The sequence below is a fragment of the Vanacampus margaritifer genome, unplaced genomic scaffold, assembly GCF_051991255.1.
Source record: "Vanacampus margaritifer isolate UIUO_Vmar unplaced genomic scaffold, RoL_Vmar_1.0 HiC_scaffold_168, whole genome shotgun sequence".
Classification (NCBI taxonomy): Eukaryota; Metazoa; Chordata; class Actinopteri; order Syngnathiformes; family Syngnathidae; genus Vanacampus; species Vanacampus margaritifer.
In genome coordinates this window covers 7,501-12,500 of record NW_027520878.1, presented here as the reverse complement: position 1 = coordinate 12,500, position 5,000 = coordinate 7,501, and positions in this window count along the sequence as shown.

Here is a 5,000-nt window from a genome sequence, read left to right as displayed (position 1 = left end):
CGGCAGGTGGTACTGGCCCCCTGGTCACCCGGCCATTGAAAATGAATGGGCCCCATTCATTTCCTATGGCATTTTTCGACGCCTGGTCACCCGGCCATTGAAAATGAATGGGGCACTTCCAGGGGGGGCTCTGGCTCGCCCAGGCCGAAATAGGAGCACTATGGGCGGCCTGCCTGAGCAGATTTGCCCCCCCAAATCCTGGTTCTCAAAAATTTTCAAAGTCATCTTTTTTCGAATTATTTTCAGAGTGCCACTTCCAGGGGGGTGCTCTGGCGCGCCCAGGCCGAAATAGGAGCACTATGGGCGGCCTGCCTCAGCACATTTGCCCCCCCCAAATCCTGGTTCTCAAAAATTTTCAAAGTCATTTTTTTTTAATTATTTTCAGAGTGCCACTTCCAGGGGGGTGCTCTGGCGCGCCCAGGCCGAAATAGGAGCACTATGGGCGGCCTGCCTCAGCACATTTGCCCCCCCCAAATCCTGGTTCTCAAAAAATTTCAAAGTCATTTTTTTTTAATTATTTTCAGAGTGCCACTTCCAGGGGGGTGCTCTGGCGCGCCCAGGCCGAAATAGGAGCACTATGGGCGGCCTGCCTCAGCACATTTGCCCCCCCCAAATCCTGGTTCTCAAAAATTTTCAAAGTCATTTTTTTTTAATTATTTTCAGAGTGCCACTTCCAGGGGGGTGCTCTGGCGCGCCCAGGCCGAAATAGGAGCACTATGGGCGGCCTGCCTCAGCACATTTGCCCCCCCCAAATCCTGGTTCTCAAAAAATTTCAAAGTCATTTTTTTTTAATTATTTTCAGAGTGCCACTTCCAGGGGGGTGCTCTGGCGCGCCCAGGCCGAAATAGGAGCACTATGGGCGGCCTGCCTCAGCACATTTGCCCCCCCCCCCCCCAAATCCTGGTTCTCCAAAAATTTCAAAGTCAACTTTTTTTGAAATATTTTCAGAGTGCCACCTCTGGAGCCTCTGCAGCGGGGGCTCTCGCCTGCCTGGTCACCCGTCATTCATTTCAATGGGGGGGGATATGGACGCCTGGTCACCCGGCATTCATTTCAATGGGGAGATTGGAGCCCTGGGCATCCGGCCTTCATTTCAATGGGGGATTTGGACGTCTGGTCACCCGCCATTCATTTCAATGGGGAGATTGGAGCCCTGGGCACCCGGCCTTCATTTCAATGGGGGATTTGGACGCCTGGTCACCCGCCATTCATTTCAATGGGGGGATTTGGACGCCTGGTCACCCGGCATTCATTTCAATGGGGAGATTGGAGCCCTGGGCATCCGGCCTTCATTTCAATGGGGGATTTGGACGTCTGGTCACCCGCCATTCATTTCAATGGGGAGATTGGAGCCCTGGGCATCCGGCCTTCATTTCAATGGGGGATTTGGACGTCTGGTCACCCGCCATTCATTTCAATGGGGAGATTGGAGCCCTGGGCACCCGGCCTTCATTTCAATGGGGGATTTGGACGCCTGGTCACCCGCCATTCATTTCAATGGGGGGATTTGGACGCCTGGTCACCCGGCCTTCATTTCAATGGGGGATTTGGACGCCTGGTCACCCGCCATTCATTTCAATGGGGAGATTGGAGCCCTGGTCACCCGGCCTTCATTTCAATGGGGGATTTGGACGCCTGGTCATCCGCCATTCATTTCACTGGGGAGATTGGAGCCCTGGGCACCCGGCCTTCATTTCAATGGGGGATTTGGACGCCTGGTCACCCGCCATTCATTTCAATGGGGAGATTGGAGCCCTGGGCACCCGGCCTTCATTTCAATGGGGGATTTGGACGCCTGGTCACCCGCCATTCATTTCACTGGGGAGATTGGAGCCCTGGGCACCCGGCCTTCATTTCAATGGGGGATTTGGACGCCTGGTCACCCGCCATTCATTTCACTGGGGAGATTGGAGCCCTGGGCACCCGGCCTTCATTTCAATGGGGGATTTGGACGCCTGGTCACCCGCCATTCATTTCACTGGGGAGATTGGAGCCCTGGGCACCCGGCCTTCATTTCAATGGGGGATTTGGACGCCTGGTCACCCGCCATTCATTTCAATGGGGAGATTGGAGCCCTGGGCACCCGGCCTTCATTTCAATGGGGGATTTGGACGCCTGGTCACCCGCCATTCATTTCACTGGGGAGATTGGAGCCCTGGGCACCCGGCCTTCATTTCAATGGGGGATTTGGACGCCTGGTCACCCGCCATTCATTTCAATGGGAAGATTGGAGCCCTGGTCAAGCCCTGAAGAGAGACGCTCTCCCCCTGGTCCATGGCGCTCTCCCCCTGGTCCATGGAGTCCCGCAAACGGCCAGCATCAAGCCCCGAAGACAGGCGCTCTCCCACTGGTCCGTGGAGCCCCGAAGACACGCGCCAACAGCCAGCATCAAGCCCCCAAAGAGAGGCGCTCTCCCCCTGGTCCTTGGAGCCCCGCCGACGGCCAGCGACAAGCCCCGAAGTGAGGCGCTCTCCTCCTTGTTCGGCACATGCACGCACACACACCCCTCCGCACGAGCCCCTGTGCGCCCGGCGCGCCCGCAGTTGGAAGAAGGGAAAGAGGGGGAAGAGCTGGAAGTGCTGGAAGTGCTGGAAGTGCTGGAAGTGCTGGAAGTGCTGAAAGTGCTGAAAGTGCTGAAAGTAAAGGGGAAAGCGGACAGCGGCCAGCGGACAGCGGCCAGCGGACAGCGGCCAGCGGACAGCGGCCAGCGGACAGCGGCGACAGGCCAAATGTGCTGAGGGCGGCCGCCTATAGTGCTCCTATTTCGGCTATGGCAGGCGCTCTCCCCCTGGTCCATGGCGCTTTCCCCCCGGTCCATGGAGCCCCGTCAACAGCCAGCAACAAGCCCCAAAGAGAGGCGCTCTCTCCCTGGTCCATGGAGCCCCGCCAACAGGCATCAAGCCCCGAAGAGAGGCACTCTCCCCCTGGTCCATGGCGCTCTCCCCCTGGTACATGGAGCCCCGCCAACAGCCAGCAACAAGCCCCGAAGAGAGGCGCTCTCCCCCTTGTCCATGGCGCTCCAGGATGGGGGGGCCAAATGTGCTGAGGGCGGCCGCCTATAGTGCTCTTATTTCGGCTATGGCAGGTGCTCTCCCCCTGGTCCATGGCGCTCTCCCCCTGGTCCATGGAGCCACGCCAACAGCCAGCAACAAGCCCCAAAGAGAGGCGCTCTCCCCCTGGTCCATGGAGCCCCGCCAACAGGCATCAAGCCCCGAAGAGAGGCGCTCTCCCCCTGGTCCATGGCGCTCCAGGATGGGGGGGCCAAATGTGCTGAGGGCGGCCGCCTATAGTGCTCTTATTTCGGCTATGGCAGGTGCTCTCCCCCTGGTCCATGGCGCTCTCCCCCTGGTCCATGGAGCCACGCCAACAGCCAGCAACAAGCCCCAAAGAGAGGCGCTCTCCCCCTGGTCCATGGAGCCCCGCCAACAGGCATCAAGCCCCGAAGAGAGGCGCTCTCCCCCTGGTCCATGGCGCTCCAGGATGGGGGGGCCAAATGTGCTGAGGGCGGCCGCCTATAGTGCTCTTATTTCGGCTATGGCAGGTGCTCTCCCCCTGGTCCATGGCGCTCTCCCCCTGGTCCATGGAGCCACGCCAACAGCCAGCAACAAGCCCCAAAGAGAGGCGCTCTCCCCCTGGTCCATGGAGCCCCGCCAACAGGCATCAAGCCCCGAAGAGAGGCGCTCTCCTCCTGGTCCATGGCGCTCCAGGATGGGGGGGCCAAATGTGCTGAGGGCGGCCGCCTATAGTGCTCTTATTTCGGCTATGGCAGGTGCTCTCCCCCTGGTCCATGGCGCTCTCCCCCTGGTCCATGGAGCCACGCCAACAGCCAGCAACAAGCCCCAAAGAGAGGCGCTCTCCCCCTGGTCCATGGAGCCCCGCCAACAGGCATCAAGCCCCGAAGAGAGGCGCTCTCCTCCTGGTCCATGGCGCTCCAGGATGGGGGGGCCAAATGTGCTGAGGGCGGCCGCCTATAGTGCTCTTATTTCGGCTATGGCAGGTGCTCTCCCCCTGGTCCATGGCGCTCTCCCCCTGGTCCATGGAGCCACGCCAACAGCCAGCAACAAGCCCCAAAGAGAGGCGCTCTCCCCCTGGTCCATGGAGCCCCGCCAACAGGCATCAAGCCCCGAAGAGAGGCGCTCTCCTCCTGGTCCATGGCGCTCCAGGATGGGGGGGCCAAATGTGCTGAGGGCGGCCGCCCATAGTGCTCTTATTTCGGCTATGGCAGGCGAGAGCCCCCGCTGGAGGTGGCACTCTGAAAATATTTCGAAAAAAGTTGACTTTGAAAAAATTTGAGAACCAGGATTGGGGGGCCAAATGTGCTGAGGGCGGCCGCCTATAGTGCTCTTATTTCGGCTATGGCAGGTGCTCTCCCCCTGGTCCATGGCGCTCTCCCCCTGGTCCATGGAGCCCCGCCAACAGCCAGCAACAAGCCCCAAAGAGAGGCGCTCTCCCCCTGGTCCATGGAGCCCCGCCAATAGCCAGCAACAAGCCCCAAAGAGAGGCGCTCTCCCCCTGGTCCATGGAGCCCCGCCAACAGGCATCAAGCCCCGAAGAGAGGCGCTCTCCCCCTGGTCCATGGCGCTCTCCCCCTGGTCCATGGAGCCCCGCCAACAGCCAGCAACAAGCCCCAAAGAGAGGCGCTCTCCCCCTGGTCCATGGCGCTCCAGGATGGGGGGGCCAAATGTGCTCACTGAGGCCGCCCATGGCGCTCCTATTTCGGCTATGGCAGGCGAGAATCCCCCTGGGAAGTGGCACTCTGAAAATATTTTGAAAAAAGTTGACTTTGAAAATTTTTGAGAACCAGGATTTGGGGGGCCAAATGTGCTGAGGGCGGCCGCCTATAGTGCTCTTATTTCGGCTATGGCAGGTGCTCTCCCCCTGGTCCATGGCGCTCTCCCCCTGGTCCATGGAGCCCCGCCAACAGCCAGCAACAAGCCCCAAAGAGAGGCGCTCTCCCCCTGGTCCATGGAGCCCCGCCAATAGCCAGCAACAAGCCCCAC